This window comes from Anas acuta, chromosome 5, assembly GCF_963932015.1.
Source record: "Anas acuta chromosome 5, bAnaAcu1.1, whole genome shotgun sequence".
Classification (NCBI taxonomy): domain Eukaryota; kingdom Metazoa; phylum Chordata; class Aves; order Anseriformes; family Anatidae; genus Anas; species Anas acuta.
In genome coordinates, this window is record NC_088983.1 from 17,021,273 (window position 1) to 17,036,589 (window position 15,317).

Sequence of the window (15,317 nt, forward strand, 5' to 3'; positions counted from 1 at the left end):
TGGAAGAGACCTCAAGATCATCGAGTCCAACCTCTGAGGACCCACTGCTGCCCAAAGATGCACCACTGAGAGATGCTGGTTGTGCCTCTGTGAGAGCAGATTTAAGAAAGAGGAAAAAAAGGCTGTGCAACAGCAGCTGGGAGAGAGGGGTGAGAAAATGAGAGAGAAACAGCCCTGCAGCCACCAAGGGCAGTGCAGGAGGAGGGCAGGAGGTGCTCCAAGCAGGCAGCAGCAGTTCCTCTGCTGCCATTGAAGAGCTCCCTGGTGGAGCAGGCTGTCCCCCTGCAGCCATGGGTCCCACATGGAGCAGATCTCCACGCTGCAGCCTGTGGAGGATCCCCCGGTGGAGCAGGTGGATGTGGCCTGGAGGAGGCTGCAGCCTGTGGAGAGGAAGAGGGAGATGAAGGAGCAGCAGAGATTAAGTGTTACAGACTGACTCCAACCCCCATTCCTTGCCCCTCTGTACCACTCAGGGGAAAAATGTAGAAAAGTGGGGATGGGGGCAAGGTATTTTTAGTTTCTCACTGATCTAGTCTGTTAGTGGTATGCAATAAATTATATTAATCTCCTATGCTGAGTCTGGTTTTCCCATGATGATACTTGGTGGGTTATCTCCCTGTCCTTATCTCAACCCTTGAATTTTTTTTTCACAATATTTTCTCCCCTCTTACTTTAAGGAGGGGGAGTGAGAGAGCAGTTTTGTGGCAGAGTTTAGATGCCCATCAGGGTGAAACCATCATACCTCACTTTTTCTAGAGTTGATAGAAAGAAAAAGTCTATTCTTATGGACTATTAACTCTGAAAAATGTATCTTTGTTGTAACAGATGGGATGACTGTTTTTTCCATATCACAACAATTTTAAACATGCTTTTACTGTCTTCAGGAGTTGCATATATTAAAAAGAGACAAGATTACCTTATTGAGTTTTCAGTTCAGTTTAATTTCATGATTAAGCATGACAAACGATAGTTACAGAATCACTTCTGAGACATAGTAGTTCAATTTAGCCTTCCTCTTCCAGCATTTAATTTTATAAAACATTTTGGAACACTCTGGAGGTTAATTATAACCTTCTTTGTAATAAAATGGTGGGTAATGTAATTTTTATATGAACAGTTCATTCTCTTGCTTGCCCCAGTTTAATTTATCTCACGATGGTCCTGAACTCCTCGTTTTTTTATGATGCTGCAGGCTGTTCCTTATTACACACATCCTTTTCACTGGTGCCCAGTGACAGGACAAGAAGCAATGGGCATAAACAGACACACAGAAGATTCTGTACGAATATCAGGAAACATTTTACTGTGGGGGTGGTGGAGCACTCATAGAGAGTGCCCAGAGAGGTTGTGGGCTCCCCCTCTGCAGATATTCAGAAGTCATTTGGATATGGTCCTCGGTGGCCTGGCTTGAGCAAGGCTAGTTGGACAATGTGACCTCCAGAGGTCGTGTCTAACCTTAACCAATCTCTGGTTCTGTAATACACAGTTTGGGATGTCTCTTCCAGAAATGGCGTGTGTGTTTGTATTGTGTGGTGGTTATTTTTGTTGTTGTTGTTTTCCAGTAGTCCTTAATAATCTTGAGCTCCCAGATGAATTCCTAACTAATTGAAACTTCAAATTTGATCCTAAATGTTCTCCACTCATAAATCTGTCTTAATGCATAAAAGGTGTCGTGTTGAGATTAAAGTTAACATATGCAAATTATGGGGCATTCTAGGTTGTTTTTGTGAGGATTATGACCTCTATGACCCTGGACATGACACAGCACACATGCTTTCAAGAACAGATAGGGTGTATAAATAAATTCAACCAGTTATTCATCTACAAAGTGTTTAGTGTTTGACTAGTTTAATAATTGCAATGGAGAGATAGCAGAAGATTTCTCAAGTTATAACATGTATTTTTCCTTCATTTTCAAAGCAAATCAGCTGTTATATAAATAACATAAATGCAGAGGATAAGTGATTACACTGATGTGTAATGCTGCAGGGCTTGCTCTCATGTTAGAGATCATGAACAGTACATATTTTTTTACAACTTCCACTTCAAAGTGAAACCAGTAATACTTATTTTTTCCCAGTACATTTGATTAACACGAGTTATAAATTAATGGTGATGCTTACACAATTGTTTTACTAATTATCTGTGTTGTTATAGAAACTGCGAGACCCATACTCATAACTAGAACCTATTATTATTACTTGATACCTTACTTGTCACTTACTCTTTTTATTTCATACCAAGCAGCTGGATTAGCTTTGCAATTATTTCAAAATTATAAGATGCTACAAGAGAAACTGTTTTGAATAACATTTAATCCACTCTTTCCTATATTCTTGATAGAGTATTTAGAAGTTCAGAGCTAAAGTATGGAACTTGTTGATAGCTAATTAAAGGTATGCTGAATAGTGGCAGGTGGTGGCTGTTATAACAGAGAATTGTTGCAGAATATGAAGTAGGGAGTGAGGTTGGAAGCTGCAACTTCCAGGTGGAAGTCCTGAATCTCCCTTTCTCCAGAACAGAAGGAATGCTAAAAGCACTAAAGATTTCATGATCTTCTGTGTACAACATTTCAGTTGATTGCAGAAATGGAACAGAGCAAGCAAGAAATTCAAGTTTGGGTTGTCCAAGTAGCTCCCTAGAATTTCTGTGAACTTTGAACAGATCTGAAAACTTCAGTCTAGAATAAGATGTTTAAATACCGTGAAATTTCTTCTGTTTTGTCACAAAAATGCATGGAAATCTCTGAAATTCAATCCTAGCTTGGATACCTCTTCAAGATATTTCTTTAACTGAAGCTTGGCCACTTCACTGCTGTGCTTATGCTTGTATCATTACTGCAGTGCAGACACAGTCAGATAATGAATTTGTTCTCCAAAGGGATGCTATACTGATGCAGTATAGCTGTTCTCATACAGAGGGATCATATTGGCATGGATCACTATTTGATTGGCACAAATGCATCCACACCAGTCTTTTACTGGTCTAATTATTTTTCTAACAGGTGTAGTTATCTGGCTCAATCTTGTATTTAGACCACAGTGTATGTTTGTTTGTTCAGGGACCAGAGGAGGTACCATAGTGTCAGCTCTATCAGCACAAGCTGTTCAAAGAAAAGGGGGTGGAGGGAGGAAAGAATTGAATGAAAATGCTCAAGAGCACATATCCAAAAGAAGATGAATTCTGTCAGCTGAAGAAAGGTTTGATACATGGTCAGGGCTTAATGGTATGGATACAAAAGTAGAAATGACCCTAAGGGTTCTGTGAACAAGCTGAATCCTGCTGTATTCTTGCTACCTTTGGCCAGAGGTAATCTAATGGAATTTGGTCTGAAAAAATTAGCCTCTAGCAGCTTTTACCTTTAGCCTTACACACAATAATTGTGCAGGGAGACAAGGGGAATTAGAGCCATAAATGAGAAAAGGTGTGTTTTTAATATAGCCTTTGCAGGAAAAAATTAAAGTCTCATTTAAATGCTGGCTTTCATTTCTAAAGCAAGGTGAGGATGATGCAAGTACTTGGGATATTGATATCCCCAGGCAAAACATTACACATAATGGTAGTAAGAAATTTAAAATCATACTTCATATTCTTTGGATCTAATTGCTATTTTTCTTCAGATTTCGTTGACTTTCTATAGCTGTAATATTCTCCAAAAAATAATGAACTTTATTACCTGTTCTAAATACTGTTTTGTTGTCACTAGCACATATGCGCATCTTTATCCACTTACCATGTTATTGTATACGTTGTACAGGTGATTGGTTTTGCTGAACTTTCCTTAAAAGTAAAACTTCCATTGTTTTTCCTTGGCTTTTCTTTATTTTCCAGAGGCTTGTTTGGTAGGAATGCAGTTACCAAATGATGAACAAAAGCATTCATTGCTTACTATTGCAGAAATGACTGGACTTCAGTCTTTAGAAATCCATGTCCACATCCACACTGGCATATTTGATTTCAAATTCCTGGGTTTTGTCCAGTAACACCATGCATCTTTCAGCATCACTGCCGGTCCTGTTTATAGCTTTTAAAATATCTATTTTTCATGTTATATTTCTTCTTGTGAATTGACTTCAACTTTCCTAGATGAAACCGTTTATTTACTTATTCTAAGAGATTTGGATGATTTCTCAGTGTTTGTTTATTCTGGCCAATTTTCCTCATTTAGTGCCCAGCACTAATATTTCCTGGCACTCTTGTAGAATTTCAAAGAAACCTGCCTGGCAGTAATCAGTGTGGTGTTACATTAAATACCCTCACAATCTAAGCTGTTGACAATTTACTTTTGAGAAATGGTTTTCTCAGTGTGTCTTCATTGCTGTACTAATGCTGGTGTACTGCTGTTAGGGTTAGGAGGCAAGGAACTAGAAACATAGTTAAGTTTCTAAAATCTTTACTGCTATACAAAAGTGCAGGGGATTTGGACTCCTTGATAGTAGTCTTCTTCCTGAACTGGTACTCAATAGAGTGACAGAAGCCATTTGGGGTAAAACTCAGTATTTTGTATGTATATCCAAACAGCTGGCATTCCAAACATTTTGGTTAGTCACCTTAGCTAGTTAACAAGTACACGGTAGATTTCACTTGATGCAGCCAAGGGATTTCCAGTGAATGTTTAGGATAAGAGCACTAACTTTTACTTGTTAAATATCTAGGTGTGTGACTTCTTGTATTCCTCATTCAGCTAACTTCTAATGTGAATTGCTTATGTATGCATTTTTGTCTAGCCAGGTACTGTTGTCCTTGCTCAGTAATTAGTTATTACTGAGAAGAAGTCTGATTAGCTTAGTGAAAAAAGGCCCTTCTGTGAGTATCAGTCTTCTGTGGTAGTCTGTAAGATGGAAACATTCCATTAATATTCATTTTGTGTTCAAGCAGACATTGCCAATAGAGGAATGGCTCATAAAACTCAGTATGCCCTGTGGATTACGTGTGTTTGCTACTGAAGGAATGTCACTGGATACTCTCAGAGGTAAGGAATAAGATGAGGCCTATTCCTGTGACGTGCTGAAAGCAGAAACTGAATTCAGCGTACTATCCCCAGCCTCTCTCCATTTAAATGCATTCCCAACCACAGCAGATACAGGGTTTCAGATTTGGCAGCTCTTAAGGTTAACTTTGCAATCCTCATAGTATTCTTTTTTATGCAAGCGTGTGTAAACCATAATTTAAAGAACAAAACAGCTCTCAAGTTTTAAACAGAAGCTTTTTGCCACAGTGTGTACTAATACTGCAGCACAGACCTGTTCAATGAATTCAAGTTACCATGTTACAAGCACGGTCTTATATTTCCATTATGTTTCTTTTCTTAATAGCTCTCCTGATAAATGTATTTGTCCTTTAATGCTAGAGATAAAGCTATTTAATTTACATTCTTCTGTGCTCACTAGATCTGCAATGCTAATAAAAGTGACTGCTCCCATCTAATGGCAAATGTAAGAACAACAGAAAAATAAAAGTAAATGTAATTCTGCTTTTTATTAATAACTGTATGTATGTTAAAAGGTATCCAGATTGTTAAAAGTGCGTTAAAAGTTCCCAGATCCAGAGGGTTCAAAATAGGACTTAAATATGAGAGCAAGTGGAAGGATAAAATGAAGGTAAAATTACCAAATTATTTTAAAATATTTCTAACTTGCTATTTAACAATATAAGAGTATGGTTTTAAAAAATAATAACCTTTGATCCAGTTTTTATTCCAATTTGCCTTTAGATGGAGCTTTGATCATGTAGCGACATTAAGATTTGCATGTTTCTATTCAAGTGGCAGTGCATACCAGGTGAAAGCTTTAGGAGGAATAAGGGTGTATATATAGAAGCATTCCTGAACAAAATGTGTTCAGAAGAGAAATAGAGAAGTGAAGACCGAGGGGAGATCCATCAATGTGTATAAATGTCTGAAGGGAGGGCGTCAAGAAGATGGGCCCAGACTCGTTTCAGTGGTACCCGGTGGCAGGACAAGAGGCAGCTCGTACAAACTGGAACACAGGAAGTTCCAGATGAATATGAGGAAACATTTCTTTACTGTGAAGGTGGCGGAGCACTGGAACAGGTTATCCAGGGAGGCTGTGGAGTTTCTTTCTCTGGAGATATGCAAAACCTGCCTGGGTACCTTCCTGTGCAAAGCTAGGATGTTACCAGTGGATATTCTTTTAAGAATGCAAAAAGATGTTTCTTTAAGAGTTGGACCAAACCAAGCTTTGATTTTCTATATAATCAGAACAGGTAGATCTCCAGTGGGTGTTATTGCTGTTGTTTCCATCATCCATTTCACATTCCTTGGTAGGAAAATAATCCATGTGTTATTTCCTTAGAGATCTTCCAGAGTACTGGCCAATTTCCTTTTTTCTTAGCTTGAGGCCAGTGAAGATTTAGGTGACCTAGCTATATCAAAATACAATGAATCATCTATTTTGCCAGTATATTATTGATGATAAACTACTGTTATTTATAATTTTATGTTTATATTAAAAGAAATGTGACCACCTTATTGATTTTTCTTAATTTCTTTTACTATGATTATTTCAGTACAAGTAGAGCTTAGGGATATGGTTTAGTGGGGACTGTTAGGTTAGAGGTTGGACTCGATGATCTTGAGGTCCCTTCCAACCTAGAAACTCTGTGTGATTCTGTGTATATGCTAGCATCACCAGTGTCTAGCTAACAGAGGAAGATATGAAGGTAAAACATGACATCTTGAATTTAGAACAGGAAGAGAAAAAAATCATAAACCATATTCAGAAGTGAATTTTGCTCAGATTCTCATCTCAGAATTGTGAAGGAATTCATATTGCAGTAAACTTGCCTAGAATTTGGGAACCAAACGCCCATGTTCGTGTGAACATCTCAAGTCCATTCGATTAATTTTAGAGCTATTTAATCTCTTACATTTTACTATTATTTTGTAATATTATTGCACTTCTCCTTGTATCTGGAGAAAGGAGCAGAAACATATGATCCTGACATCTCAGGAGAGATTATGGAAATGCTAGAAGAATCCTGTGCTTCCTAATACTGCTCTGTAAAGCATCTTGCTCTCAGGCACTTACCTACTACGCAGCCCGTTGATAAGAGCACCACCTTGTGCACAAAAAGCAAAAAGCACTTAGTGTTACGGTCGATAATGCTAAGTGACTGCTGAGGAACTTTGCCTTACTGAGATGCACTTTCTTGGTTAGTTCATGTAACATCCATTAGAAACAAAGCTACTCTGGTTTTGGAAAAGAAAAAAATAACTTGTGTACAATTCAATTTGGATGTAAAGGATTTTAAAAGATAAATTTGTTTCACCCACCCTTTACACACATTTTGCAAACTTGTGGTAAGACATTCAAGTACTAGCGCATGTTATCTGATTCTTAATATTATGCATAATTTTTTGAATTCATATAGGCTTTTGCATGTATAGAGCTGTATATACACTTTAAATGTATAAGAAACTGTTCTGCATTTAGGATATTCGGAGATAGCTGTGAATCCTGTAGTACCAGTCCCCATTCTACCACAAAGAGAGTAAATTGGCCTCTGTGTTCAGAGTCCCTCTACAGCTCACTGCAAAAACAGAATGAATGAACAGGTCCAGCTTGTGTGGCCAGGCAACACTTGGCTGATGTGGAAAGCTTTGAGTTCTCAAATTTACCCTTAGAGGACAGCTAGATCCACAGCATTGCTGTGTAGGCAGCCATTAATATATATGAAAAATTAGGATTGCCTTATTGCCTAATCCTCAGTGAGCATAGTAGATTATTAGTAGCAGCAGTACCTGAGAAATCTTAGGTTACACCAATCTCTAATAATCTATTGTGCTTACTGACAAAATCAGCTTGACAGTCATTATAAAAGATGTCAGTCAATCCTGAAAAATTCATATCCTTATCTACCCTTTTCTAGGAAATCAATCAGCTCAAACTGTTTCCAGCAGCTGCATAACAGCACAATTTCCCATTCCCAGACACTATAGATTCCACCTGTCTGCATATCTACTACCCTTATCCTTGTTTACTAAATATTTCTCTATTAGAGTTCAGTATATTTACAAACATGGTCTCTTCCTTATTTTGGAGTCTTTGCAGTTCTTAAAATGTGTCCACTCTTAAACGAATTTATTTTATCTTTCTCTCTAGCTGTGTCAGTTGCTACCTGTATTCCAAATTTTTGTATTTATGTTTAAATTATATAGTTGGTAGGGAGGTGGGGAGAATATGGGGAGAGTCACAGTCATTCCCATACTGAATTTAATGTAATTTATTGACCTGTGAGATATCTTTAATGTCTGTCAGCACCATTTCTTCATTATATTCTGTGTTCTACAAGTTTCATATGTGTATCACAACCTAATCTTTTTGAAATTCTAAAGGTTCGGCTATTCTCTAATAGATTGTGTCATTTTAAATTTGCTACTTTCCATATCTACTATCTTTCCCAAACCATTACTGAAGAAATGGTTACACTGTGCATTTCAGATGCAATCATACAGAAACTTTGTATGTTCTCTATTGTCTTTAATAACCTATTTAAGGGTCAGGCAATTTCAGCTAGAGTGTCTGCTCCAAGACAGCTCATTCAGAGCCCACAAGGCAGATTATTGTGCATTTTAGCAGAGAATTTTATGCTGCTGCTTATGAATATTCCCATAACACAGAGAAATTATGCAAAGTGTGCTCTGTGTGTATGCATATATGTATCAGATACATGTGTATATATATATTTGTATAGAGACTATACATAACTTTAGCATGATTTGTCAGTTTGAATTTGGTAAAACTTTTTCAGGCACCAAACAGCTCAGCACTTTCTGCCAATAGCTGTGTCAATTGCTGCAGAATACATATGAACAAGGCTAAATTCTCTTTACTGGACAAATGGTAAGTAATTGTTCTTTGTCTCTATTAGCAGACAGGCAAAAAAATATTCAAAGAATCCAAACCTATCCCAACAGTTGGTAACATAATGATGACCAACTTTCAATAATCTTTTCATCTGTGTAGGTCACCTGACTTCCACATCTGATATTTGTTAGTTTGCTTTGACTTTGGAGTGAAGTTGTTGGTTTTTCAGAATTTGTAAAAAAAAAAAAAAAAAAAAAAAAAAAAAAAAAAGTGAAATATGTACATTCTTTACCTAATGAAACATTCAACACAACAGGAAACTGAGGAAACTACACTTGTCATTGTAGGCCGATTGGAGCAGCTCTGATAGTCAGTGGTTTCCCACTGGTACATTCTCTGTATTATTCTCTGTATTATTTCATCCTTCATAATTGTAAATGTTCTTGAGAAGTTTCACGGTGAATCTAAGCAAAGCATTCCCGGCATAAAATACACATTAACTGTTGTGAAATCTTTAAAGGACAGTAATGTTATGCTCCACCTTTCTAATACTGGTAAACTGCAAATGCAGTTGGTCATGAGTCATTGATTTGTTACAGTAATCTTCATATTACATTCACTCTTATTTCAAGCCTGAATGCAGTCAGGCATTGCAATACAACTGTTTCCTATTCTAAATTGGCACACCACTTCTTAAAGGGAAGAAATCTGCACTTGAGATGAAAGTGTCAGAAAACCCACTAGCTAAAAAGGCATTGCCTTTGGTAGATGCAAAGTATTTTATGTGTCTGACAACTAGCAGAAGCTCCCAGATCTTAGCTTCTCAGTTCCAAACTCATGAGGAATCAAAAGACCCTACACCTGATGTTTTGCTGGTGCAGCTGTTCTATCTAAAACCAAGGTAACCCCTCAGTTTCCCTGGTGTCGAGTTCAGCTTTCCTTACAATACATTCTTTTCCAGGCTCACTGTTTTTTGCCTGTCCATACTGAGCTCTCTTCCACTGCAGGTGTGTACTGGTTTCATTATGTAGTTGAAATGCCAAAGCCCATGCTGAATTCAGAAGCTGGAGGATGTTGCTTGCTATACTATGCATGGCCTTGCTTTTCTTGAGCAATGGTAATGGTTGATTTACAAAAAGACCTTGCTGAATCCTGACACTACAAAGCCCAACATATTAAAAGCAGCCTGGTCTTACTGTGAATAGCAAGGGATGCCAGAAGGTCTTGTTCTGTGAGTAGCTGTTGTTCTTCTTTCTCCTGAGATCATAACCTAGCCTTTTAAACTCATAACTATTTAGGATTTAAATTCATAAACATTTTCCACTTATTTCAAACACTGCATATAGATGTGGTTAAAGCTGTCTACATATAAATACACTGTTAAACATTGTCCTCTTTCAATTGTGATAGGCTTTGAACATAGTCACTTAATAATTTAAGTAGTTGTTACATTACAATTTTATCATTTATCAGCTGACTATTAGCACTCAAAAATTGTATGATGCCTTCACAAGTCACTGTGAGACTTCACAAAGGGAAAATATACTACAGTTCTAAGTCAGCTGTTTGCATTTCAGTGACCTTTAGCAGTGCAGTAGTTGCCTATGGTAGCATGGTAAGACAGGGAAGGGGAAGAGCCCATCCATCTGCTTCATCTCTCCCTGAGTTGGCTGCAGTATAGACCGCTCAATGGGCTGCAAATCAGTTGAGGATGAAAATGTGTTGACTTTAGATAAAAACAATCCAAAGGTCAAAACTGTATTGTCTCTCTCTGAAGTATGCTAAATTTAAGAGGCTTATTGGTTCAGCTAAGCATATAAATTAGTAACTGAGCCAGGTATTTGATTACAGTGAGCATACAAATGTATGTTCCTTGGACACAAGAGGTATTAAGCACTAAGTGGTTTGTTTTTTCTACATATCTGAAAGACTTTGAGCCAGTGCTCAGGCCAAGAAGCTTTGTCTCTTTCATTTTACTTAATATTCATTCTGCTATTTCTTGGCTTTCTGCACCTTTCTTTCTGTCACTTCTGTTTTTCACTGTTCCTTTCACTCTGTCTTCACTGATGCAACACTCCCTTTCAACCACTCTCTATTTTTGGGGCATAGTTTGTACTCTCTTTTTTTTCTGGACTTTATTCTAGACAAAAATGCTTCAGATTTCATCTCTTTCATAAAGAAGCTCAGATCTTTCCTTCCTATCTCTTGATCAAAGTTGCTTTTCTACCCACCATTACCACAAATCTAGTAATACTAGAAAGACAGCTAGATGCACTTTCACATATTAGGAGTCCATAATGAAATTAGGTGCAGGTAATTTGTTACCTTTGCTTATGCACGCCCAGCATACATGTACGTCCTTTGGAAGTTATGCAGCTTTTGAGTGGAGACTGCAATTGCTTCAGTTCTCTAAAATTAAAAGGACTTCAGTTACTACTTGAATAACTTCTTTAATAATTTATGAAGGACAGCTGTTGAATCCACCAGTTTCAAGAGGATTTAACCCTACCCAAACAATATTATTAATAACTTTTAAAATAGTTTTCACTTCCTTACAGTTGTAAATTATTACCCAAATTATTAGCATTTAATGTTATGTTCCAACAGTGTCCATAAAATGCATAATGAAAGTAGAAAAAGACATGTAAAGATAGGTGGGTTCTGAAAAACTAAGGAAGGTAGTCTGAAACGTGGATAAGGAGAGGCTGATCAGCAAGAGCCTCCTGATATCTAAGCTGTTTGAATACTTCCCAGTTCTTTCTTACCAGGAAGGGGAACTAAAATGTATTTAAAATTCAGGAAGAGCAAAGGAAAAACATGAACAATAGGGAGTTTTAGAAAGTTGTGGGTTTTTTTGACTGATTTACTGTGGTACTTGGTGATATGCTCATTTGTATATGAAATGGAATGTATGGGAAATTATTTTAACTGTGTGAAAAATATTGTGGATTTTCATGAGCTTCTTATAAAGCAAAATATTTCTATTGGTGTAAGTCTGCACGGTAAAGCCCTTTATTATTGTAATTGGTAATATAGACATCTATCAGTCAGACTTGAGAATGGCAATTCTGCAGTAGCTGGTGTTGACTAGCTGAAGTTGGAGTTTACCCTGACTAGCCATTCATTGAAAATGTAAGCATGTACTAGTGGCAGTGGTGCTATTCAATTCACTAATAAAAACAGCCTCTAGATCAGAACTTAACATTTTAAATCAGGAGGACAAATACTTCAAAGACGTGTTTTCAAACAATTATGTCATATATGGGTGAAGGACTCTTTGGGAAATTAGAAAGATTTACACTCCTAAATCTGCAAGGCACATCTGGAGATCCAAGTTCTCACCTGTGGAGAGGAGAGTGAGTCCCATCCTGTACATCTGATATGACCTGAGCTACACCTACCTATGTGGGGAGGCAAGAAGGAATTCAAAAGATGGGCACTGTTCTTGACACTGCATTCCTTTATCCTAGGCTGCACAAGCACCCAGCTGGTATCAGAGAGTAATTCCAGGATTTATGGCTGACCAGACTGGAAACAGGTGTTCCATAGTTCCATAGTTCCATAAGGAAACGGATCTCAAAGATCAATGTAGTAGCACAAGTGAAGACATAGAGAAGGTGAGCAGTGGTGATTAAAAACAAAGTAATAGGTACCATACTAGGGAAACTGAATAGGACGTGCCTTCTTGGAAAAGAGATGATTAAAGGTGGGTATGGCATAAAATCAGCGGTACGAAGGTGGTCATCCGTTGTTTATGAGAAGCACAAAAGCTATATAGTAATTTGAAACAAACCAAGCTGAATCACTGAACTCCTTGCTGGAGGATATTTTGGAAACCAAAGGTAAAGATAGATTTAAAAAGGGATAAAACAAGTGTATGTGGGATATGTCCAATGTTTGCCGCTGAATTCAGTGGTCTGAAATGCTTTTACTGATTGTCAGAAATAAAGACCACTTTGTATTATGCTGTTTCTTACACTCTATCTCTGAACAGTCACTACTGGTCACTGTACAGAATGCTCCAACAGATGGACCTTTGGTCAGACCAGGGTGGCAGTTCCTATGGCCTCGTGACAGACACTTTTTCTTTGAGTGTGTTCAGTGACGTGCTGAGGTAACGTCAGCTGAGTAATATGAGAAGTTCAGTGTAAAAATAACACCCTTTTCAAAGTATTCTTTCCATTTTTATCTACCACCCTCTCTACCATGGTAGGCATTGCCAGCAGCTAAAAATACGTGGGTCCATAAATAACATCCACACCAATTACGTGTGGCGAGGATCTGCTTGTACTGTAGTTGTCCGCATCACTTCTGTTGATCGGTTTTACCAATTCATAATTCACAACTGCTCCCTCCAAGTACTCTAGTAAAAGTATGGCATTGCCACATATACTGAAAGCTAGCGAAATCAGGCTTTGTTAGATTAAAAGTAGGACTGTGAATTCTTCAGTCAAAGACATCTCTCTAAGCACATTCTGTTATGAGTCTGTGCCTAATGAAAGGAGTGATCAATTAAACAGTCTCATGCTCATTAGTATAGGAACACTATGAAGAGGGAAAGCCAGTTTTGAAATGAGAATTTCCAAGATATACAAGTTAAAACCAGCCACCCTTAGCCTCCTTGCACTAGGCAGGAGGAATAAACTTTGTAATGCAGACACATCTGCCAAAGCAAGCATACTTATTACATTAATTTAAATGTCTATCTTTGTTTTGAGAAAACTAACTTATTTTCACGATGTAACTATCTTTAAGGTAAATCTGATAGCTGTGATTATCTCAGAAATACTTGTGACACAGCAGCATTTATTAGAACACTGAAGAGTGGCAGTGTATCAATTCATTACAATTCTCCAGTTACGATGACTGAGGAATGCTGGCTATCAAAAGACAAATGATTTTCCTCTCCTGATAAACCTACCAGTAAGAAAGCTAAGCAGCCATAAAGTGGTGCATAAGAATTGGTATAGAAAGGGAAAGCCTTCCTACCTTCTACATTAGTTTTGCAAAATAACCAAGAGCATGAGTAAACTTATTTGCATGTTTATCTGAAGAAGCTGTCAGCAACAGTCTACCAGTTTTTGTACTGAGAATGCACTGTGCAGAAATAAATCTACAGACAAAATCAGACACTAGATTTTAAAAGTTCATAAAAGGAGTATATTTTAGTGTATATTAAAGTATTTTTTGTTGTTGTTATTTAGAATGAATAAATTAAGTTACTGCTTTCTATGTAACCCCATGACCTTCCAGGGCTTTTATTTTTCAGTGCATTGGGAAAAAAATAATATATATATATATTTTTTTTTTCCTTAGGATCCTTAAGTTATTCTGATATAAAAGATCTGGTCTGAGATAGCTGGAGGCAAGAAACAACACAGTTCCCAGTTATGATGCCATTCACTGCACTACTGTTACAAAAGTACCATTTCATTGTAATACTAAAAACATCTCCTGTTTAAATGACGGAAGTTTTCATTTGCAAACGAATCTTTTTTTTCATTACGTGAAATGTGTAGTCTTGGGTTTAAACTGTTATAAAACAACATAATGTCCTGTGTTTAAAATGCAAATGATTAACAGAACTTCTATCTCATATTAAACTCATTTCCAATCTTTTTCTAGGTAAGACATATACCCTGTTTGTCTCAAACTTAGGACAAGCCAGTAAAAGTAACACGCATGCTAAAGATCTCAAGGTTTCCATTACAGTGGACTGAAAGGAGGTGATGTCTTCTGATTATGATTTCTGAGCAATGTCATATAGGGATGAGAGGTCACCTGAAAATCCTGAGTCTAAAGGACCCTGTCAAGAAATTATGGCCACGTATTAAATCACATAATCCATATGAGTAGTCAACACCTGTTGCCTCAGTCCTCACTGCTGAGGTGATGGCTAAGAATGGAAAAAAAAAAAATCATTGATCATTCATTTTTCTACAAAGGACTCCTTGAGATCTGAAATAGTTAATATAGATGAATGAATTACTTTGTTTTTTATGCTTTGTATTTTCTTTTTATTTTAATACCATACCATTTATTCTATTGTATTATCCTTAGATTAAGAATATTTTTTTATCCTCCTTTTCTCACAACTAATGTCCATTTAATCTATATTCTTCTGTTTTGTGGTGAATTTATATGCAGGTAAATTACAGACCTGAAGGAAGAGCTATTTTACATAGTGAAAATGTTTATAATGCAGATCCCAGCAAACTAAGAATGAGAAATTCACATAAGGATTTAAATGTGAGTCTTTCCTAATCATTTCATGATTACTGAACATATTTTAAAATTCGTTATATGACCATCATTTATTTCATACAGAGTTGTCTTTTTCTACAACTTATTTCAATAATCAGTATTTTGAAAAGCAGACTGTACAGACAGGACGGTTCAGTGGTGTGCTTACCGTATCCTATATTCTTGCAATTAAGATCTTCTGGTTACACTCAATTGGAGAATACGTATTCTTTTATTAGGCTCTGA